This window comes from Lonchura striata, chromosome 6 (assembly GCF_050655825.1).
Source record: "Lonchura striata isolate lonStrDom1 chromosome 6, ASM5065582v1, whole genome shotgun sequence".
Classification (NCBI taxonomy): Eukaryota; Metazoa; Chordata; class Aves; order Passeriformes; family Estrildidae; genus Lonchura; species Lonchura striata.
This window is the reverse complement of record NC_140708.1, coordinates 19,535,258-19,560,338: the sequence shown is the minus strand read 5'-3', so window position 1 is coordinate 19,560,338 and position 25,081 is coordinate 19,535,258. Positions and strand designations below refer to the sequence as shown.

The 25,081-nt window shown below is 38.3% G+C and overlaps 2 long non-coding RNA genes across 13 annotated transcripts in view; one reads left to right on the top strand and one right to left on the bottom strand.

Moving 5' to 3' along the window:
- LOC146767043 (uncharacterized) overlaps positions 1-25,081 on the bottom strand; it is a 144,925-nt gene that overhangs the window by 75,475 nt on the left and 44,369 nt on the right. For all 3 annotated transcript variants that reach the window (XR_014956299.1, XR_014956300.1, XR_014956298.1), the window contains one exon: positions 23,661-23,737. This is a non-coding gene — a long non-coding RNA (uncharacterized LOC146767043). The remainder of the gene's footprint in view (positions 1-23,660; positions 23,738-25,081) is intronic.
- LOC146767044 (uncharacterized) overlaps positions 1-25,081 on the top strand; it is a 258,666-nt gene that overhangs the window by 198,011 nt on the left and 35,574 nt on the right. The gene's annotated exons all lie outside the window — the stretch shown is intronic.

Below are 25,081 nucleotides of genomic sequence, written 5' to 3'. Positions count from 1 at the left end.
GACCAGGCTGGATGGGGCTCTGAGCATTCTGTTCTAGTGGAAGGTGTCCCTGTCCACAGTAGAGGATTTAGAACTGGATGACCTTAAAGGTCACTTTCAAACCAAACCAATGGTATTTCCTCAAGAGTATCTGTAGATTGTGACTGTCTCACTGTTGGACGTATAATTATTTCTGATGCTAACTTGGCCCTACTACACACTTACAGATGCCAAACAACTAGACTTATTACAAAGTAATTTCAGGTATCTTAATTTGTTAAATAGATGCTTAACCTGAATGTATTTTTTTGACTTGTTATCACAGGTCTTCATATCCTCAAATCTGTTCTCTAGTTCTTTTCCTTCGAGCCTCCTCTAGCACTTCTATGCTCTGATCTCTCAGGTTGTTCCTTAGCTACCTGGCTGATGTGTTGTGCTTCAGACACACAAACTCTAACACAGATGTAAGCATTTTCTCTTCTCAACTGCAATACTTAATTTTGTGCACAGTATCTCAGTAGAAATGGAGATGCCTGGGCAGCTGTACCCCGAGCCCACCCTACCTTAACCTCTTCTATGGTACTGCAGCATCCCCTGAACTCCAATTATCCTTACAGACTTCCACAGGTCCTCTGCTGATAGGAGTAGTGGCAGCTGGGTGTTGTTGCCATCCCTTCAGTGCTCAGGCACTCAGCCTGTGCCCTGTAGCCACAGTGAATGAAGGTATTAATGAGGACTCCTGAATTGATTTGGTGCTTATACTCAGATGTTGAACCAATCATCAGACTATAAAAGCAGTGAAGTGGATTAACAAAGCATTTTGCATATGACTTGGGAGCAAAGGCATTATCTATACATGGTAGGGTTACTTTATAGTGCCTAGTAAAATGCTTTATGCTAGAGCAAAGCATAGTTATTCTAGCTTTGCTAGAAGTAGTTAAATTTTTACACATTCTTAATAATTTCAGTGCTACCAAATGAATAGATTGTGGATGTTCTAAATAGGTTTGCCTGTCTGGAGGGATTGAGGGGAGGGATGTCATAAATTAGCTCTTTTTAGGTTGCTAATTTTTTTCCCTTGTATTTTCAACACAGAGGAATGAATTCCTCATGGAAGGTGCTCTATGGACAACTATTTTTATCTTCACAAGTCCTTGAGAAACAGCAGTGGATTCACCCGTCTTACTTCACACCTAGGCTGGTCCCCTGCATGTGTCTCTCACATCAGGAGCTCTGTTTGATCACTCTCCTTCTTTTCTGTTGAGAACATCCAAGCTGAGAATTTACTTGCTTCACAGGTTTTTTCCCCCCAACTTAGTTTTTCACTCATTCTGAGTGGTTACTCACTGAGTAGGTACGACCAAGTCAGCAGCTACAGATCTACAAATGTTGATCTGGTATGATAGCTTATATTGCCAATAAGTATGCAATTTTACTAATGGTACCTGAACAATCATTTTAAGTTGAAGTGTTTTCTAACCAGCAATATAACAAGTCACCTGGAATTTGCTATATAAGGTTATATATGATAAATATGAAAATACTACTGTGAATTCATCAGGACTAAAACATAGTTTGATTCAGCAGAAATGTAACTTTATAAAATCAGTTTTTGTCATGCTTTTAGTCCTGATGAATTCACAGTAGTATTTTCCCTCTAGAAGAACTTGATGAGATATTTTGCCTTCCATTATAACAATTAAATTTCTTTTACACATTTTAACCAGTAATTGGTTGCAAAGCTCTTTGATACGCTCTGCTCAGATGGAAGACATTATAAAAGGATTTTATTGCTGTCAAAATGGAGTGAATGCTTAAAAACATAAATAATAATTTGAATTTAGAAATAAATTTGCTTTAGCTGTCTTTACACTGTTGTTGCTCAATGCAGTACTGTTTGAAAGACTTGATCACAATCTGGAACCCTGCTGAGCTAGAAGATGTATTGACACTGGACAAAAAGGTAGCACTGCTATGAAGTGCTTTCAGTTTTCCCACAAACACTTATGCAATTAAGTTGGAGGCTCCATTTGTTTGCTTGTTTTAGTGCTTGCTCTGGCTTTTCTGTTTTCTTCTTTCATGAATGATAATGAAAATTTATATTGAATGCACATGTTTTAACTGCCTCGAATACACTAGGTAACACATGAAGGTTTTTCTACTGAAGTTAAGGAAAACCCTTCTCTTTACTTCTCTTGACTGCAGTGATTTCTTTGACTATCTTACTTCATGTTCTTAACATATGTACAAAAAATATGTAAAGCTGAATGAGGGTGAGTGCCACTGATGAGTGGCTAGAAGTATATTTCAAAAGAGACGTGGTCATCTTCAACCTCTTCTAAGCAGCCCTTACCTGACCTTCAAAACCAGAATTACAGAATGTGGCATTTTCAGATAAGGAAAAAAGCTGTGGCTGTTTCACTGCTAGTACTTGTGTTTTATGGATAATTGTTCTGTAACATTGGAGGCAAAATTAGAAAACCAAAGTCATTGGTGATAAGAAAGCAACAGAAGCCACAAACCTGCCACTGAGAAAATTTATAGCAGGGAACTGACACAGAAGACTGAAGCATATTCATGACGCTAGGGTCAATCTCATTCACTTTGTCTCGGCCCAAGCTATGTTTCCACCTGTTGCTTTCCATGCCTGTGAATTCCCCAAAACTTCCCTAAGTATGAAACAAATCTGTTTTGGTCTGCAAGCAGTATTTCAATCTTTTAGGCTTGGGGATACTTGTTCTGCTTATTAATTTTGTGCTTTAGGTGAATACAGATGGTGAGATAGGGCAAGAAGATTTATGTTGAGATTTATTGAGGGAGCCTATTTTTCCCCTCCTGGTTGACATCAATAGGGTTGTGTGGTCTATTCGCTTGGTCACAAAGTGCACCCTGAGAAAGTACGGAGAGGGCCCTGATTGCAGTCCTGCCTTCGAACAGGTCACAACTCCATTGTTCTGGAACAATAGAGGTTTTATAAACAAAGTCCTAGACTAGAAAGATTGTGAGTTATGATACTACAGAGAGCCTTGCTGAAAGCAAAACAAGGCAAAAAAGAAATGGGGTAAGGCATAGAAAAATGCTTATAAACAATAAGTTAAATCCCAGGTCTCGAGCAATATATTGATGCTGGAGGAACTGTGCTACCTTATAGAATGCTGAGGTTGGTCTGTTAGTGTTACACCACACAGTGTATATGCTGCATAATTACAGTGAAAATAAATGCACAGACACACAAGTACTTAAAAATCTGGTTACTACTGGCTTCAAAGAGATTGCTTGCATGCTTCATGTTAGGCATAAACTTAGGCTTCCTGTCGGGGACCTGAAAGAGGCTGTGGATGATGCCCTCTCCCTGCATTGTCTGTAGCAGTCATCTCATGGTCCCTTAAGTTCCTATTTCCAGTGGCCATCTATTGCTTTTCATCATCAATTGAGCACTACCCCTGCAAACTCTCCCCTTGGCAAGGCCTGATGCCTACTCATGTGGAAGTATTTTTGCAATGCTGGAACTTACCCTTTTGAAGCATGACTGTCTTTTTACTTCCCACCATGCCGTACCTGGTGTAACAGGTGTCCTGTGTGTGTAGAGCAATGAGAGTAATGGGTGGAACAAGTGAAGGATGCTCTGAGAAATCCAGAGCATCAAAGGAAGCCTCTTTAATTCAAGCAGCTCATGTGTTGAAGGCATTCAGACTTGTATATATGTGAGATTAAAATTAATTCAACTATGATAATTTGGTTAATTTATCTTTGTGCACAGTTATTTACATGGTCTTTTCAGGTATTATTCAGTAGAGAGGAAATTATTAGCATTTCAACCCATCCCACCCAAACCAAGAAACTTTCCCTCTTTGGTACTAGCTTAGAAACATTATTTTTTCTTCTCTTCCCTCTCAGAACTGTAGGTATCTAAAAAAATAAACTCATATTACCTTGTTTTATGAACTGCTAAAGTTTCTAATTTTGGTTGCTAGTGCCCAGAGGATGAGTAATCCGTTATTAAGCTAATCAGCCGTATGTTGTAGTGCATCAGTTTGATGAGGTTAATGTTAAAAATCTGGCATAAGTATTTGCAACCCTCCTGTGTTAGTAGAATGTATTTCTTTTCTATGTGAAGATCAATGTAACAAGCTGAATTAATCCAAGACTGAGAGGAGAAAAGGAAAGGAATCATGGCAGAAGGGATTGAAATTCCCTGTGTACTAGACTTCCACCTCTATAGCTATGGCAAGCGATTAGTACCAAATAAAGGGTTCAGCATGTTTTCCAGTAAAGCAGGTGGTCAGAATGCTAAGCAATAACAATTTAGGAACTGCTGCTTTTCTTCTCTCTTTTTAAATGCATCTATAAAGAACATTCAAGAAGGCCATGTGCAACTTTTTAGAAGCATTATAATGAATTTGCTCTCATTTGTTAATAAGAGGATAATGAAAGATTAAAAGTATCCTTCTGCTATTTTGTTTTGCTTTTTAACTAAATTTTTAGTATATGATGTCTGCTTACTCGAAGTGTAAAGCAAGTATTTAGATAAAAGGCAGGTAACTAGGACAAGACAAAAAATTAATTATACAGGAAAACACTGCAGTTCAAGTTTCTAGTGTGTCAAGCCCAGAGTCTCTTGGAATTACATCAGCTCAAATGAGCATGTTTTTATCACATAACTAGATGCCAGAGTTTCTGCACCAGGCTTCTTTGAGGTGGGGAATGGAGGCTGTCCAGGTTTATCAAGCTGAATTTTGCATTCTGCAGCCCTAATCAGTCTGAAGCTAATTAGCAGCTTCTACACAAGAAGGCCACAAGTCATTAATCATAGGAGATGAGAGCAGTCAGCCCCCCATCCTTGACATTTCAAGAAAAGTTTTCTCTCGCACTCCTTTTTTGTGATGGGGCTTCAAAAGTCGCAAGATTGCTTTTCGTGGTCAATAGTGTGTGAAGTAGAAGCCATGTCTTGATGTGACAGACAAGGGACCACTGTTCAAAGACCTATTGGACTCTTTTTTTATTTCTTTTTTCCCCCCTTCTCCCTCTTTAAATGCTGTCCTCTAATAGAATGGAGTCAACTGATGACTTTATTTGCTTTGAGTTGAAGCATAGTTCAGCTGGGAATAAAAAAAAAGTTTTAACAAGTATGATTTTTGTTAGAGCAAAATTCAAGTTTTTTATAAAGCTGCTTAGTTCTTTTTAAAAGTTACAATCCTTTCTTATGCGCAGCTAATGAGGAATGAAAGTCCTTTCACATGCCTAATGCAGTTTAGTACAGTGTGTCTTGAAATCCAATGCTAACAGCTGCAGGCTAAGCACTAGGAAACCCTTGCAGAAAAAAAATTACATTTCTTGAGGCTGTTGATCAAACTTCTTACAAACAATTTGGAGAAGTAAATTTAAATAATAGGTTTGTTGTCTTTAATGATGCTGAGAATTAGACTATGTGTTATACTTTATTCTCTGGGCAGATGATGTGCTAATTCTATCTGTATAATTCCCACAGTAAGGGATGGGTGGTGTCTGTATGCCTGATGCCTGCCTAGCAAGTTTTACTGCATGGTTGCCCATAGCATGTCCTTGCACCTGTTGATAGCATCACTGTTTCAGGCTCAGATGTTTACTACAATATTATGGCCATCTCAGAGCTTCTGGACAAGACAGCAGGAAGAGGAGGTGTTTTTATAAGTAACAAACACATTCATTACAGTGTTCTTTTGTTAATCATTGAGTTTTCACTATGAGAAAAACTGTTTTGATGAAGGATAGATTATAGAAATATTTCTTGAAGACCTAAATGTCTCCCTCAAGGTCTCTTTTTTTATCCTATTGAGCTATGTGGACTTTTTTGACTTATTTAAGCAATTGGAGTAACACTTAGAGCACAGTTCTCCATGAGTTCCTTGTTTTACCAGGTATTATACCAAACTCAACATCCATCCCTGTACCTGGAGTTGTCCACTTCAGGCTGGGAGTAGCTTTGTAGAAGGAGTTAGCTCAAGCAGCAAAGCTGTGTGCTGACAAAGCACTGCCAACAGCCTGGGCACACTAAGATTTAGTGTTCCTCTATGAGCAGTGCCAGTTGTTCTTTAGTTCTCATGTTCTCCTGTTTGGAGAAGTAAAATGATGTTGAAAGGCTGTTTGGTGCTGTTTGGTTTGGGATTTTGTCATTGTTATGTTAGTTTCTTTTCCTGTTACCAGTCCTTGAGATAAAAACTGAAAATGAGGAATGAAAAGTTCTCTTAGGAGGCTCAAACAAATTAAACCAGCTCTTTGTCTCTAGAAGCTTAGGAAGCAACTGTCTATAGCTGTAATATGGCTGTAGGTTATTGCATTTACTTCTCTGAATCATGAGTAGATTTGGTCCTTGCACTGCTGTGCTGTTTCAGAAGGCATGATGTCTTCAGGATGCTTCTTGTGCATAATCTCTGCATCTGGGGAGGTCATGAGATGATCACTTTGGGTGACAACAGGGAGATTAACCCAGTCGTGAGTCTGTATTGAAAATTTAGCTCTAGATAAGACTTCAGCATAAGAAAGCCTGTGTTGTGGTGCCTGAGTGGTGTACCTTTATGTGTTGTTTTATTCTGGGACCAAGGTTCTGAAGCTCTGTTAAGTACCACCTTTTCATTATATTTTTATTCTCTATTCCCTCCTTTAAACATGCATATTCTCATGCTCACTCCTTGCTTTTCAGTTCTCTGTTTCTGAAATGTGAACCCAGTAATATTCCAGTTCACACCCGGCTTTCTGTGCTGTGGGCCTGGCAATTAGGCATCCCTAACAGAAAAAGGCACCATGAAGAAACTTGAGGAAAAAAAGTTTACGAGCACTGAAAGAGCCAAATTCCTCCTGTCATATCAATGAAAATGTACATACTTTGAAAAATTCCCCTAATATATCTTTAAACCATAGACCATAGCACTGGTTATGGTCTAGAGTACCAACGCTTACATTTCAATAACAGGACATTTTCTTTCTTTTTGTCTCGAATACTGAGGGCATGGGTGGGGGTCGGGGATGGGAATATGACATGCACCTACATAAAAATAAATTTGTAGTGAAATCACATTAAAGATGGGACTAAGCCCACACAAGCAGAGAGTTAAGACTGATATTCTGTCATTACCTCAGCTCATTACATCTTGGGGTTTTGTTACTCATGTAGTCTGGAGAATCCTATACTACCTGGAAACAAAGGGAAGTGTTATGTTGCAGCTTTACCTCTGAAATCTCTTTGCTTTGCCAACTTTCCTCAGTGTTACCATAAAACAGTTCTTGGTGACTTATATGTATTAATGGCATTAATTAAACTATCAGCACAGCTGAATGGGAGAAAATGCGTCTTCTGAACTTGTTTCTTGAATAGGAGTAAATGCCTCATTAATCTTAAGCATCAACCCAAGAACACTGTGTTTGTTAGATAGAATAATAAATGACTTTACAGGAAATACACAATAGCAGATGCTGGAATGCATCCATTCATTAGTCACTGTGCATAAATATCCCCTTATTTCCATGAAGAGACATTTAATGGAGGGCCAGTCTGACAAACATGTGCAAGCTTTCACTCACTCATCGAGAAAATGGAAGGAGAAAATGTCATACAGATTTGCCTGCTGAACACAAAGTATCACATACCTTATGTGTGCTTTTTCTGCTCCTTGCCCATCTTTCATCAGATTGAAATGTGTGTTAAAAAAAGGCAAAACTGTTGGACAGGTTTTGGAAGCCCATAAGGCATTACAGTTATTTCTACTTCTTGGTTGCAAAGTCTGGGTCACTGCTGTGTCACTTTGAGGCAATCGCCAACTTTACTCAAAGCCTAGTTGAGTGTCTGGTGAAGTCAAAGGAAGGCTATTTGCTTCAGAACCTTACAAGAAAATATTGTTGGGTTTGTTTTTAATCATTGCTCCTAAGATACTAAGAAACAAGCAAACAAGTCTGTATCAGTGAATAATAGTGAATGTAGAAAAAAAGTTGTTCCCCTCCCACACCCCTGTTGTCTGTTAGCTTTTGTCTGTATTTCCTAGTCTTGTAAAGTAAATGAGCCAATGAAGCCCTTCTGCAAACAGGAACATCTATGATGATTCAAAAGAAAGTGAAGTCTGTATATTGATTATTTTGCTTTCTTCCCCACATAATTGGTCAGAACTACTGTTTTTCTCAGATTGTTGACTCAATGCATAAGCATATTAGATGTGTTACAGGAATGCCTAAATAATTTGCTTGGTATGTGCAATTGCTCTTCAATGCATGCCATAGTGAAATGGTGACATTATAACATAATTGTTCTTAGAACACAGTAACAGTATTTGGATGTCATTATGTTTGAAGTCTGTCAGGTTTCTAAGCCAAAACTGACCAGAACTAGGAAATTTGGACTTATGAAACAAATTCTTAAACTGGTGATTGCAGTGTGTACCAAGGGTATCAATGTCCTATATCATCCCCACCAAGAAATCTTCCATCTAAGCGTGCGGGTGCCTTGTGCCAATGAATTTTTCACAGGTGTAACAGTGTTTCTCTATGTATTAGTATTCTGATTGGAATACTAATCAGGTTGCTTGGCTTTGGGCCTGCACAGACTCAGCCTCATAATATAAGGGAAGACAAAGTTCAGTTTCTTATCCTGGAAGTTTCTGAATAAGTATGGATTTGAAAGACTTCTATGCATGATTTGGTGAATCTTCTCATCTGAATTTAGAGTTTGGCAATGCTTTATGGTATTGTTAAATCCAAATGCTTTGGCCCAAAATTTCAAGCTGGGTATTGTGGTAACTTGGGTGGTTATTTTTCTACTGGCCTAAATTTGCAGTCTTTGCTCAGAAGTCCTGCTTGCATGAACAAACACCAGTTTGCTTACAAAATTAGAGCCATAGATCAGCAGTGAGTTACTAATAAAGTTGAGGGAGGAAGAGTTTTGTTTCAAAGTAATATATAATCATAATAGCAGCCTAAATTTTCAGAAGTGACCAGTAAGTTTTGAAATAGAAAGTACCAGCAAGCTTACTGTTTCTGCACATCTGTCAACTAGCCTCACTTCAGCTTGTCGCAAAATTACTGCTAGGCTAATAGTTCACTAATAATGATTAGTACTTTATGAAGTGTGATGCAAATATAAGTTTATAAGCAATTTTTCACCATTAAAGATCCCAAAAGAACTGAAGAATTTTCCCATTGATTAGATAGGTATGCAGGTAATAAAAGATGGCTTTGCCCGTTTTTCCCAGGGGGTCAGTCGTCCTGCACAATGGTAGTGGGTTGTTTCCACAGTTGTTCCTAAGAGGTCAACTGTACCTCAAGCCAGAGAACTCCTGTTGGAAGAGTCATTCTTTGCAACTGGAATGCCGGGTGGGAATCCTCTGGACTCCATCTGGAACAGCTTTGACCAAACAAAGGCCCCAAATCTGCTCGCAGTGCAGTCAGTGGGAATACTGCCACAGCATTCCTTGGGAGCAACATTAGGCTTCGATTATGGTCACAGCAAGAGAGTAGTGCATGTACAGCTGCCAAAAAATATTAACAAATAATGCTAAAAAAGCTTGTGCCAGCTTTCATTTCTTTTTGCTTTTCTTTAAGGCAACTAGCAGAGAACATTTCATCTGTCAGGAATGAGAATTAAAATAAAGGTTTACTGCCCATGCTTCATCTGCTTCTCAAGACAGGTCAGAAAATTCATGGCTTTCAAAGTGCTCTGAGCCACTGTCCCCTCTTGCAAAAACAGGATTGTGCAAGGGCCTCGATGGCTGCTGGTGCTGTCCCCCAGCCCTCTCGGTGAAGCCCATCTTTGCTGATTGCAGCCTGCCTTGCCCTTTCCCCTATTCACCACAGAGTCTAGCCTGGGACTGCTTGAGCTTTTATTTTACAGCCAGGTATGCTGTTGGAGTGAAGTCAGCAAAATAATGGTGCAAGGTGTGGAGAGCAGGGGCCAGGCTGTGGCCCAGAGTCTCTAAAGGGCCAAAGAGCACTAGCACCTTTTGGAAAGCCTTTTCCCACCATAGACTTTCTCCTTATGAATTTGATGCATCTCCTCTGTATCCTGTGTGTTATCTCTGCCTGAACCTTTCTTATTAGTATTTCACAGCATGTGTGCTCAAAACAACGTTCTGCTGTTGTAATCTTTGATGAGTGTTGGAACTCAAAATGTCCCTCAGACATTTTTAGAGGTTCCAGGCCATGGTCAGAAGCATTCTAGACCCTGGCAAGCAGCTGGAAACAGCTGTGATTTTGAATTTGAGCCATGGAATGAGTTACCCACTTTGAAGGTGGAGCAAGCAGTCACAAAGGGTTAGATAGCATAGTAGAAGTAGTTACAAAGTAGAGGGGAAAATTTTTTAGTATTGTATTGGGGGGGGGGGGGGGTAGCATCTGTACCAGGGGGGTTTTTACTTTGTACATGGGGGTCAGAAGTTTTAAGATGGAGGAAAGTGGGCCGATCCTGTTCTTCCTCCTTCTTCTTCCTTACCCCCATGTCTTGGTGATGCTGGCATTTACGGATTGGTTTAGAGTAGAAAAGCACCTTGTAACATAGGTAGTGGGTATTGGGGAAAAACTGTAAACACGGAACACGTAATATATCATATAAAAGACAGCAGCAGCCCTGGGCGGGGAGAGAGAAGAAGACACCAGACAGAGAGGGTGTCAGGGTGTGTGTGCGCCTCTGCCTGGGCCGCTGACCAAGCAGCCGCAGCCCGAAAAGACAATCCTTTAGCTAGCTAGCAATAAACTGCCTTGAGACCGAACAACAAGAGCCTGCGCAGTTTTTCTTTGGAAGCACGGGCTGGAGGAGAAACTTTACCACAACACGGAACCCCTGAACCAGGCCGGGGGTTCCAACAGATGAGCTAGCTTTGCAAATCAGAATAACCTTAAGTTGGGAGGAGAAGATAAGGCAAAATTGTTGGTGCTCAATTCTTTCTCACCTGAAACAAATAAGTATCTAGACACACTCTAGAACTTTTTTATTATTGAGAGAACTAGAAATTAAACAAAATATTATACAGTGGGAAGACACAGTGTGGACAGATTAATTCTATTAGATTAAAGGGAAAATGGCATCAGTTATGTTATATAGCTTCCTAGTTATGTTTTATTTATAGACATTGACTTGTTCCTGAGGTCAACAAGTTTTTGTATCATTAATTTCAATGGAAGTATAGTAATATTTACAAATGCTTTTTCTAGAGACTTCCATATTCATTTCCTGTGATGCTTTTTTACAAAGACTATAACAGATTTTCCTTCTCCATAAGAATGAATTTAAGACCATCAGAGATGTCTCTTTGTCAATTTTCTAGCTGTATAATCCAGTCTTTAATGCTGACCACAGTGTGAATGCTGAAGCCTTGAGTCTTGAGTGTTTTGTACTTTGTCCCATGATGTTTCTTCCATAGGCTCCAAAGTAGAGACTTTTCCCAAACTGAAAAATGTGAAAGTATGGTGCTACTAATCTAAAGGCAGGTCAGGATAATCAGTGAGGTATGAGAAATAGAAGGCCAAAAGCCAAAATGAATGCTGTCTGGTTTTATGATTGAAAATATTTTGTGCAGATAATGGTAAAAACATAAGCATGTAAATAGCTGCTGACAAAAAAAGAACTCATTGTAACTAGATTAAATGTCTTAGGTTTCTAATTCTATAAAGACTATTCAGAAGCATATAAAAATTAGGGAGTAATTCTAGACTGATCAGTATCTTTGCATCATATCAGCCTAGGGAAGCAAATGTAAAACCAAATCGTTTTGACTTGCAGGGCTTTAGATCCACTTTGTTTGCAGTTGCAAAGTGTGGCACAAACTTCAGAGCATTTTAGAACAAAGCTGCAGCGTCCTTACATCTTAGATGATTCACTCCAGCTATTCTAGAGTCATCAAGAGATTGTGTTGGATATAGAAATCAGTGAATTTCATTTCATGTCTTTTGGAAATACCCTTTCAACCCATCAAAGTGGAGAAGGGTATGTGTTTACTCCTTCACTCACTCCCTCTATGCTCACAGAGGCAAGTATTTGCTGTCTCTTAACTGAACTGTCTTTAAAGCAAACATCAGGGTACTATGAAACATGGAAACCAAAAAACATGCTTGGGGTAATGAAGGGAGAGAGAAGAGCCTCAACTGAGCTATTTAGCCTGGGCTGGTTTGCTAGGGTGCTGTAGGATATAAGGACCATCTGTGGTGTCTGAAGATCTCAGAGAGGACATAGGTGTACAATCCCTATATATTCATCTTCAGATCAAGTAGATGAGAGAGATTGTGGTAGGAGTGTATCTAGATGCACTGAAGGAGGACTCCTACCCTCTACTCGTGGCTCTTCAGTGACTCATTACATGCCTCAAAAAATGGTATGACACTATGCTTTTGATCTTTATGTATAAACAAATATGCATCATTTTGCATATTTGTTTTGCATAGGCAATTGGCATGCAGGATTAGCTATGGTGTGCTCTTGCAAAGAAACACAAAAGAGTTGCAGCTGTGCATGGCATGGCATCAGTGGCTCACACTAGGTAATTTGCATGCAGAGTGCTGACACTGTGATCTTGGTGTGCTGTGCTTTACATTTTGATCCCACCTCTGCTTTTAAGTGCATATCTATCAGTCTAGTTGTGCTGGCTGTCAAGCAGTGGGTGAGCCATGCTCTTGCTGTTTTCTGTCCAGCTTCTAGAGCTAAACCCTCCCACTTCTGCCCTAGGAGTTCAAGGACTGACACAATTCACACCCCTGACACGAAATTATGAAAGATGAGGCACTCTGCTTCCACATCTCCCCACTCCGCCCCTCAAGCAGCACAGAAGCAGAGATTAAGCCTGTGACTGAGTCAGGTTTTGACTTGAATTCAGCAAAGCACTCACTTGGGCTTGCTCTAAGCATGTGGGTAATCTGCTGCTATTGAGCAACTTAAACGCACCATCTTTAGGGGGCACTAAGCATGTGTTTGGATACTGAAATGAGATCTTGGGGGTTTTTTAAATAAATTCATGCCTAGCTATATGTACAAACAAATGTTAGTGTACATGGTTAATGATGCTCTAGCTGGAATTGCTCATCCTTGCATCTGTACATCAGAGTGTAATTTTAATTAGAGTTTCATTATCTTTTAATTTATTTTCTTCAGCAAGTAAATTTATACCTTGCTGTAAGTTTTCTTGGGAGTATAAATTAAAATAACATTTTTAACATTATATCTTTCCTAATATGTGTATCTACACTTATTTATCTGTGTTTTTTATTAGTCATAATGAAGTATGTTTGGAGAAATTGTGCAACTAATCTATGTACAGAAAAAATAATGCTAAACAATCATTATAATAATGAGAGGCTGTTTCTGATTTACTGAATAGAAATAATAATATAAATTTGTGATTAGGGTTTTTAATATATTTTTTAAATTATTTTCAGGGACAGTTGCCTGCATAATAAGCATTTAAATAAAAAAGAATTCTGAATCTGACCTTGGAAATGAAATTGTTCAAAAATTATATTGAGAATTTTTAGTTTCAAATTCACATGTTAATGTAACCTAATGTCAACATAATGTATAATTATTTAATAATTCATTATGAAAATTAATCTCTTCTGGAAAATATTTGTGGGAGGAAGTTTGATATGAGCATTTTTAAAAACAGGGAAGTTGCTTGTCTAAATTTTTTTATTGGTGTGAGTTATTTCTTAGACATAGTGCTATATTCTAAATAACTTAAAAATTTGTAATTCTACTGATACATTTTGAGTCTGAATAAATGCTTTAAAATCATTCATCAATATATGAGACAAGTGGAGAACCAGTATGAGCCTTACTGTGTACAGCAGAAGCCCCACGCGCAGGGAAACAAGGGACAGTGAATTTAGGCAAAGTGACAAATAATTTGAATTATGAAATTTTTCTATGCTTTACTTAAAATGTCTTAAGAAGTCAGTTTATCTTTACTGGACATATATAAACCTTTTCTGCATCTTTTTTCATTTTTCGCCACTCTGTGAATTATTTCAAAGCTTTACTTAGCCGGCATCCAGATCACAATGGGCAGTTATTTTGTGATACTTCAGTTCTGTAGTTATGAGTTACTTCACTCTGCATGCCTGAGTCAGCTGGGCCTCACTCCTTTAAAGCATCTAAAAGCTCACAAGACATTTGCTCCTTTTGTTCTTCAATTTTCCTAGATTTTTTGAATGGCTGTTAATGTTGTCGTATAGAGACTCTGAGATACACATCACTCAGAGAATGATAAATAAACTATCTACTCCACCCTTTTTTAGTTTCCATATTATAAAAGTATTCTCTTAGGATCTACTTTTCCCCCTCATCTCCAAAGTATCAGGCCTGGCTGCAGAGTTAGTGAGCATTTTCTACTTAATTTCCCACATGACAAAGTTCTTTTCACTGAGACATGGTAGATAGTCACAGATTGTCTCTGCAGAAGTCGCATGATATTTATCGTGGTTGTCTAATGGTGGACCAGGTATGGAGGGACTAGATGTGCTATGAGGTGCCATGGACTAAAGCTAATTGTTATAATTGCTTTTCTGCAGACTGTTCTTGGACCAGAGGATGTCATTGGGTTGAGTAATGTGGCTTGGAACAGTGAAAACCTTGTTAGGAAGGTTACACCAACCCAGCGAGGTGCATAGCTGGTATTTACCAGGATTGTGTTTTCTGTTCTGCATGACCAGAAAGTGATGGTAGCATCGGTGATGAACTCTGCCTTGTCATTTTAGAACTCTGTTGGAGTCCTTCTTTGACTAAATTCGATGTTATATTCCTCCAGGCAGTCACAATGTTGACTATGAAATAAGTGTGTTGCAATGATAACCTTAGCCTTAACAGGCGCCTGTGTCTCCTGTAAGTGGCAAAATATTCTTCCCATTTCCCAACTTGATGGAGCCATTCAGCTTCAAGTCTCTTCAGAATAGCATAAAACAGAGCAGAAACTGGCTAAACCAGGTTTACTTTTGCAAATGTTTTAAACGTTTTCCCTTTCTAAGCCACACAAGTCTTGCCTGAGGCACCATTCCTAAAATAAAATTAGGCTTCTGAAAGATTTATTGTGTGCTTTTGGAATTCAGCATGGTTGTCTTTTGCTTGTTCACATAATGAAGCAGTTGTGAAACTCTGACTCAGGGGTGAACTAAGCCCTCTTCAAAATGGGGACAAATGAGAATGTGTGGTCACACATGTAACGTCATCACAGAACTGAGTCTCTGTATGCATTACAGAGTGGGCTAGAGAAGGCTTTTGTACAGCATTCCCAGCTGCCTGCTCTATCTACTCCTCCTGTATTTGCTGGGGGGGCTGCTATAGTCTACAGGTACAACAAACAACTGATGTTATATATAGAGTCACAAAAGCTAGCGGTAGCAGGTCTGTGTGGTCCCTAATCATGACTGCCCTGTCCCCTGACACAGCTTGTTCTTGCCTGTAGTGACATTCTGATCTTTCTTATTTAATTGCCCCTGTGTTGGCTCTGGTTCCTAGTAGGGGGTGATTAGAGAACCATGTTTCCCTGCTGTGTTAAACAGTCTTGTCTTAAGTGAAGTGTACCCACTGCATTGCATTTAGTGTTGTATGTGTCACATAGGAAAAGACTACAGCAGCATTTGAAGCCTTTTCAGTTGACTGGAGCTAAAAGACCAGAACTTCCTGCTGCTACTGCCACTCCCAACCCCATGCAATTTCAATGGGCTGTTTTGCTGAAATCAGTCCCCCTCTGGGTTGTTTACTCATCAAAACTGGTTTTGCGATATAGGAGCCATCAAATGCATTTCGAGATGTGGAATAAGCTTCGAACTACATCCAGGAAAGGGTGTGTATTTGTGCACACAGCCTAAGATGCTTTTTCGGTGAAGTCTTTCAACAAACACTCTCAAAAGTGTCAGTTTTTTCCAGAGCAGCGCTTGCCTTAAGATTGATTAGATTCAGGTGGCTTAAAGAAAGTAAAACAGTTCCTATGCTGCACCTAATTCTTTTCCTTTGTCTTCCTGTGCAAACACAAATAACTAATGCTGGCAAACAGTAAATTGCAGTGAGCAGTGGAAGTGCTAAATGGTAGCAACACTTAAAACATTGCTGAAATTCAAAAGAGCAGCTGTTAGACATTTAAACCTATCATTCTCTTCTGAACATACATCAAATTTACTTCATAGCACTGTCATAAAAATGTATGAGAATGTAAATGCTTGAGTGACCCATTAATCTTTTGAGTAGTAAACATAAAATCTTCTTAACCCCAGTGATGATATAACCATACTTTATTTTGAATGAAGGCTTTATCGTAGAAGTGAAGATGTTCTGTGTCTTTCTGTGATATATAAGTAAGAGCAAATTAATATTAAAGTCTGATGTCTATGAAAATTGTGCCATTATATTGATTGCAATATGAAGATATATGTAGTGAACAAAGCTACACTCAATTTCTGATGAGCACAGAAATCTAATAATAAATACACAAAGAGTATAAGCTCGTTACTCATTGATGGCAGTCACCAGTGTGATGCTGTTATCATTATTATTTACTAGCTAACTCGATAATGAGTGTTTGTTCTTACAGAATTGTCCATAAAACCTTCCTTGTTATGTATGTCAAATGATAAACCTGCCTTCTAATCTTTCTTTGATATGGAAAGTGTTGGTTTCCATGCATAGGCCAGTCAGTTTGTCTCAGCCGAGCAAACTGGTCATTTGCATCATGGTGAATTCTGCTTGAATATGGAGAAGGAAAAAAAAGCTTGGCTCCAAGTTAGTAACACTACTGTTTCATTTATTCCAATACTTCTGTATTCCTTCCACTGTCTCTTGAAGCCATGTTTGAAAAAACATTCTGACTAGCCTTTTAAAGGAAAAGGTACTGCTCATGAGCAACAAACTGCTTTTGTTGAAGAGTTAGATTTAGCCTTGATAGAAGTAAGAGAAATTTCATTAAACTTCTGAAGTTGTCCAGTTCAAAGCATTATGCCCACAGGGTGAAAAACTGGGAGAGTTGGAAAGCTTCTGTTAAATAATCAATTTCATCTTCCCATCCAGCCAGGATTGTTTTCAGCAGTACACTAAGATTTCTTAAGCAATGGGACTTTGTGTGTGGGGAACTTAATTTATTCATAAGTCATTTCAATTTATTCATAAGTCATTTGAATCGTGTCCAAGTAAGCATGGGAAAACTTATGTCCATCAATTCCTAATGACATTAGGAGATGGAGGTGATTCCAAGAGAGAACAAAAGAAAGAGGGAAGGATAAAAATGATAACCCAGTGGTTTAACAGAGCCAGATGAGCTGTATTGGTTTGACTAGAGATGCAAACTAGCTACCAAGCCACATACTCCATGACAGGCATAATAAATTATTTTTAAATAATATTTTCTAATAAAAAAAATTGCTCCTTTTGAAGGACACCATGTCATGTTAACTTTTAATTTGAGACAAAGTTTCTCTTGGTGAACAGCAAACGACAAGGCACAGGGGCCTTGATGATAAGTCAAAAATATTATCTGAATTTGAAAAGCATACCTTAAATTGAAAGGTAGGTTGCAAAACTCAAGTCTTAGGACAGAAGCAATACACCAGAAAGTAGTTAGCCCAGACTTTCATGTATTTTGGGACCCCCCTTCCAAAAACATCTTTAAAGTTAGATATAAATATCATTGGCACAATTAATGCATGTGGTAGTCTGTCTTGCCATCTTTCTTCAATATTTATTTTTAAAATACCTTATTACTGCTGCATAGGTTTGGAGGAAAGGGCTGGATGAAGGAAAATTGTTGAGGAGAGGTGGTGTTGTGGAGAGTGGGTTGGGTAGTACACCACATACTCTTCACCAGCTCAACCAGAGGCATCAGAGGCCTGGCTTACAGTATGTGCACTTGTACTGTAGCACAAAGTCCTACAAATTCAGGTCCCAGCAAATTGGAATGACCTGGGGTGGGTAAAAGGCTATTCAGTGAAGTGGTGAAAAAGTGAGAAAATTATCTTTTCTGCTAGGTTCCTCAAATCTTCCCACACCCTGGACTTCCACTTTATTTCACAATCTGAGGAAAAGGGGGAAAACTTCTTCCCATGCAATGCACTCTTCCTTGCCACAGCTTGGAATGTTGTTGCTCCCAGGAACAAATTCAAAACAAATAATGTTGTTCTTTACCTAAGGGCAGTAGAATCAGTTTTGCCTACAGAACTCTAATAAAACAAAATTTCATTCTTTTCTATTTCACTCATTACTTCCATAAAATCAGAGTTAGGATAGATCTGAGTTGCTACATGCTTCTTCAAATTACTCTTACTCTGTTTCGGTACCATGCAGTTAATTTGGGTGAGAAATGGTTACATGTTGTTCTGAGTATACATAGAAAGTCTATGGAGTGTTGAAAAAATGACATTGTTGCAAGACAAGTTTTATAGAATAGCTACTCATCTTGACTTTGTCTTCCCAAAACTGTTCAAGTGTATTTAATGTTATTGCTGTATTCATGGTGGATGTAACTACATTCCTGGGGAAATTCCCGCAGATCTTTCACTTCTTGAATAAGCTTGTGTGACTCATAGCACCTGCAGGATATGGCTAGAAATGTTAGAACACCTGCCAGTGAGGTTAGGGACAACTTGATGAGGCACTGTGAGATCTAAGCCAGAACTATAAATAAAATGTCACTGAGATTAAGACTGCAGTACATGAAGGAAATGCAAGAGACAGGGCCTTAGGACAGGCATTGAAGAGGAGCAGTTCTACCTTCTATTTATCAATGTTTTACTTCCCATAAGAAAAGGTTTCTTGTTGGCTGATGGTGCTGGTGCATCCCTTGAAAGCTCAAGTAAAAATATCACTCTTACTGGAAAGACACTCATGAGTTCAACAGCATATTCATTAACCGAAAGAAAAGAACAGCAGATAAGAAAATAGATCTGACCCAACAAGTCCTTGCTAAGATCATATTAAAATATTACAAAGCTGTCTGAATTTTGATATCAATCTTTCGCACACACTGTAATTGAGACTGAGGTTTGATAGCCAGTGTATTCATGAGCCTCCACCTGGGCATGTCAGAGCTCGCATGATCTGCGTAGACTTTTGTGATGTGTGTTTATTGAAGGCATAAATATTCTTCTATTGCTTATTAAGGGAGAACTCTAATTTAGAATGAACAACGGTATTTAGAAATGTGAAACTCTTAAAAGAAATGCTTTTGTTAGACTACTGTGTCATATTGGGAAGAATTCCCTGTTAGTGGCAATGTAAGTAAGTGTAGAGACATATTCCTGATGCTTCCTCCTGCAGCTAGGCTCGTGTCACTGCACATTACTTCTTCAAGCAGTGTCTGCCTCTGCTCTGAAAGATGGCTCTGCGGCTCTTTCCCTCAGCCCACTTCACAGTGGAAGAACTCACTTCGGGAGCTTCAAGTTGCCTCCTCTTTCCACTGTGAGGTGATACAATTCTCCCACACTAATGCACATGTGAATGCTGGATCAGATTAACACATACACCTGTCAAAAGGTCACTGCAACTGTGCACAGAGTTATCCTCCCCTTGGATACTTTCCCCAGAGTGCCAAGGCTGAGGGCTCTCTCAGGGTTGGTGAGAGGTGTCTAGGGCAGTGCACAGAGCTGGAGTGCTCACTCTGGCCATCCTGCCTCATAACTGGGAGTGAATAAGGCAAGGGAATAGGGAAGAGCTTTTGATTCCTTTAATTAAGTTGGAGTTGGTATGAGCTCAGAAAAGACTGAACATCACTTACATAAAGATGCTATCTAACATACCTTCTTGGACATTCAAGTCTCCATAAAAATGCTGATGCTTCTCTCAGCTATGCATTTTCAGTATAGTTCTAATTTTCTGTTTATTTTTTGATTACCCCAAGGAAGCCACACCAATGCAGACAAAAACCCAGATGGTCCCTAATATTATAGAGAAGAGCACAAAAGGAAACTTTTTTCTCACCCTTGCATATGTGTTTTTCATTCCTATATTTCAGGAAGGAACTGTCTTTTTTTGCCCATCTCTTTTACTAGCTAATATAGAAAGTTATTGAAAATATTGACTGTCGTGAAGCTCTTGATAAGTACTACTCCATGGCATACTTAAAAACTGTGTAACTCCCTACTGAGTATCAATTTCTTTTTCTTTCTTTCTTTCAGACATTTTCATTTTGCTTGTGGGTTTTTTGCTTCTTTTCTAGTCACCTTCTAGAGTTACTCAAGACAATATTTTAACTAGATACAGGGAATTTTTCTTGAAATCAAAGAAGCCTTTAAACATGAAAATTTAGATCAGAAAACTGAACCTTAACTGTTACACCTGTCTAGTCAGGAAATAAAATACTTATTTAAAGTTTTAACTCAAAATTGCTCTCAACTCAGTTCCTCTCTTTCTGATAATACCTTTTACTGTGGAACTGTTTAAGACCAATAACTCTGCAGAAAGTATATATTTGAAAAATGTGAATTATGAGTAAATTAGAGAAAATCACTATCTTTTGGTGTGCAATTTACTAGAACACAAAAAAAAATATTAAATGTATAGAATATGTTACTTGTTATTAATTATTTGTCCATTACAAATTGATGCCCTGCTCTTCTCATGGATCTGAGCCATATAGTATTTATAATTTTCTCTTTCTTTGCAGTTTATTAATACTTTTTTCCAATTTCTCCTTACTTGCAAATCCTTGTTTTACAGATTAAAACATCTGCAAATAGGTAGAAATATTTATCATTGGAGCACATAACATAAAGATATCTGAAAAGTGATACTGGAGAACAGTTGCTGATTGTGTCATTGATGCTGCAAAATTTAGAAATGCTAAATCTGAAATATGAATTTAAAGAAAATGTATTGTAAGGCATACAAAATAATAAAGCTTCTCATACCTACCAGTCACCTAAAGAAGTAAGTTCCTGTTTATAATTAGGAACATATTTTTAAATTAGCCTTCACTCTTGTTTGTGAGCAATGTGCAGGGCTACTGTGCCATGTGAAGATAACTATATCTATCTATATGATTCATATTTTCTCCAGAGGGGGAAAATATTTTTGCATGGTCTGGAGAGATTAGAATATGTTTAGAAATCAATTCTATAGTTCTCTTCTCATAAAAAAAAAACCCCAAACGTAAAAAGGAGTGACTCTTGCCCAAATGTATCTTTCATCTTTTAAAAGTTAAGATTGAGCCTTTCAAAACCCCATTCTAAAATGAGAGGATATCATAGCTAATTTGATTATCACAAAAATGTACTCATAGCTTGCAGCCAAAAGGTGTTTTGTCTTTTTTTCCACTGAAAACCAAGAATGTCACCAAGCAAATACTTGAAAAAAAAAGGGGATTAGCAGTATCTAGATTTTTCTAACCACATGGCCTTCCCTTGCAGTGCTATTGCATCAGAATTACAACTGGGTAGGTTGTTCCCAGATTCTTCTGACCAGATTCATCTGATCAACCTATTCCAAGGAAATTGGATCCTCTGTAGTGAGAACTTAAAATGCTCTGTCCATATTAAGGCTAGTTCACTTAGTGAATGTAGCCACCTTTTGTAAAATGGATTTGATTCCTGTCTAGAAGATCCATACAAAGTCTATATCTTGCTGGTCCTGAACTTATAAGTGAATCTAATTCCATAAATGAAAGTGAGTTTTGCCTGAAAGTCAGAATCAGGTCTTGAGACCATGGTGTGAGAAGGATCAGGGTTGCAAACTGCCAATTCAGATGGAACAATGGGTAAAGTTTGCAGGACTGAAAGCTTCTAGATGTGTAGGCACAAATGTCCATGGCAGACACACGCTAAATTAAACTGGTGTTATGCTAGTAGCAAATACTTAGTCATTTCCACTTCCTCTAGTGTGCTATGTGTGGTTATTAATGGAAAGCAGGTGCTGGAATCAGCCTGCAAAAAAGAGATGTTTGCAAATGTTGCACTGACAACAGTTCCAAACCATGCCAACACTCGTTGCTTTTGCTCTCTAAGTGCTTAGTCACTGTTCCTGTACAGTCACTGAACAGCCTCACTGTGTACTAAATGCCTATTTAATTTGTTGTGTGCCTAGGACACTTAGAAATTCTGGAAAATCATTTGCAAGGTAGGATCTGAGCCATCAGCTGACTCCACTGGGACATGACTCCTTAACTTTTTGATGTATGTACAGATAAAAGTCCTTCCGTGAGCAATTGTGCCCAAGCATGGGGGTGTATGAGTGAATCATTCCTCACAGTAATGACAAAACACAGTCCCTTGTGAGCTAGCTAACCTTTATATGTTCGCTCTGTAAGATGCCATTTTTTTCAGCTAAAACTTAATCTGGGAATCTGGGGTACATGCAATGTAATTCCACAGACTGGAATTTGCTCAGAACATTTTGCAAGAGCACAGTGGAATTGGCAGTCATCACATTTGTCAGGATGTCAGCTGTGCAAGATAGCATCCCTTTAGCAGGTACTAGTTTAATAGTGGGCACATTTATTAGGGTTTATTAGCGATTCAGAAGGGGAAAATGCTTCTAAAGTAATAGCTCTAATCACTTCTTGCTACAGCCTGCCTTTCTGTAGAATGTTCCCAATAAACATGTCAACCCAATTCTCTCAAGGTGTAACTTCTCCAAACACAGCAATGGCTCAGAGAGAGCCATCAGTTGTGATTTGACCTGTATTTGTCAATGCAGTGTCTCAGTGCACTGGGACTGGAAAGGAAATGAATGCATACTAATATTTCGGTATCGTGGAGAAGCCTGCCTGTCCTGCTTCTTCTTTCAAGATGCATATATTATAAAGAGATGTGGTGATAGGCAGCAGAATCTCTCTTATCTGCAGTCGAGCCACAGTTACAGTTTTCTAGTTCTTGTGTTGATAACTTGTAAATCTATTAGCTGAAAGCATGTACCTCTTCTGGAGGGAATGGCAACAAAAGCAAGGGGGTTTTTATTTGACTTCTATAGAGATATATACACCAAAATGTACTTTGTTAGACCACACAAAATTTTAAGGCAATTAAACTCTTGGAAGTAATATTGAATCTCTAACAGAAGTTAATTTGTACTACTTTGTTCTTGGAAGATTTCATCAACTTCTGCTAAACAAACATCTAGTCTTTATGACTGTGAAAATGTCCATGATTGAACTACTTGTGTTGAGCTTGTAATAAAAATTATGTAATAGAGGGACTCTTATATTTTAAAGTGAACTTTGAAGATTTTAGTTTTGATATCATCTGGTGCATTTGTGGTCACTGTATCCAGCTACTCTAGGATTGTATCTAAGGACATCTTAAAAATTATGGGTTTGGCCAGGGAATAGTTCCTCAGTTCTCTTCTGCCTCAAGCCAAGCATTAGTGCAGCGAAATTTGGATTAAAAACAATTTCAACAAAATGGATACCAATCACTTGAATGTGGAATAGTTTAGAAGTCCAGTCTGAAGTATCATATACCATCTCTGGCAGAAAACTTCTTTTGCCCTTTCTCCTTCAAATTATATGACTCTGGAAAATAACTTTTCTACACCATTCTCACCCACCTATATTGCACAAAACTAAATGAGAGCTTTAGAGACTAAAATGTTTGGGAGTGAAACTCTGGAATAAATTGAAAAATACTGCACAATTATCAAATTAACGGGGTTCATCACTTGTGGTCCAAAGAATGTGTTGCTCTCTGCCAAATCAGTTAATGAGTACAGGATTACTAGTTAGTGCAACATCTCACTTAGCACTTGCAACAAAAAATTGACTTACCTGTCTCAAAATTGTTTCCCCTATTTTTGCTCATCCTCGCTGTACTGAACGATCAATGACTTATTGTAATCATAGACCTGCATGATACATAAGAAAATGGGTGTTGTCAATAACAGCTAGCAAAATGTGTCTGTGTTGTCCTACAGTCCTATACCCTTTGTCTCTTTGTTTCTTTGTTGCAGACCTAAGCCTCATCATTTGTTTGCTGCTTAAAGATACAAGAGTGGCTCTTCTCTGGGTGGTACAGAGAAATTAATTGGCTTGAAAAATAGATCTTCACTTTATTACTTGCATTCATAGAAGTGACAGGGGTGTCACCACCATCCACATCAATCTGTTCTACCAGATAAATGGTAAATTTATTTATTATAAGTGTATTTTCTGCATTAGGCTTTTCCAAAAGAGATGAATATCATGATGAAAGAAACTTTTGAATAAAAGATCCCAAAGCTGTAAGACAAAAAAAAAAAAAAAAAAAAAAAAAAAAAAAAAAAAAAACCCTGTGTTCCTAGTTTGCCAAGTGAAAGGCAGAGAGATCTCTTCTGGCAAAATAAAAGCATTAAAATGTCTGGAATCAATTGAACTTCTCTATATTATATAGGCAATGAAGCAGCATACAGGAAATGTGCTGAATCACTTGCTGTCCCTTAATGTACCACTATATAAAAGGTCTTAGCCCAGACTCAGTGGTGTCTTCATTTTAGAGGAAAGCAATTAGCTTAAAGGAAAACTGTAAAGCATGTCTTTCCCATTCCACATTTGTACATTACTATATATTCAGAATGATAGAAGGAACCCGATTCGATTCACTTGCATTTAGGTGTTATATAGCATATTAATGCTGAGAACAATTGAGCAAATCAGTGCATGGAGAAATGATAAACAGATTGGTCTTTTCTTACATGATGATTAGCTAGAAATTTCTATTATATGGCTTTTAAGATCACAAAGCCAATAAACCCTGCCATGTTACACCTCTACTGTATACACAAATTAATTTTTTCTTCAATAAACCCATTAAAATAACAATCACACCTGAGTGATTTGCTAAAGGAGCAATAATATTCTTTCTCAGTATTTCACCTTTCTGCCCTCATGTTATCTCCTCAACAACTGTGCTGGCTCCTGTGCTTTGCTCACAGGAGTGCAAGAAAAATACAAGTAGAGGAGTAGAAAGAGCACCTTTGACTGTTATTTCCTCTTGCCTCAGCAGCTGCACTGTAGTAATGCAATGTAAGTGCTATATATCTAATTGCAAATTGTTTGTGGTGATGCAAGAGGCAAGCCTGCAATACAGGTAACCTAGGGTCCACATTTCCAGATGAATTTTTGGGGGGTGGGGCAAGAAGTACCAGGGATTCTTATTCCAAACCACAAGATAATCTTTATAATTTATGATGATCCTTATTATTGATGTAAAT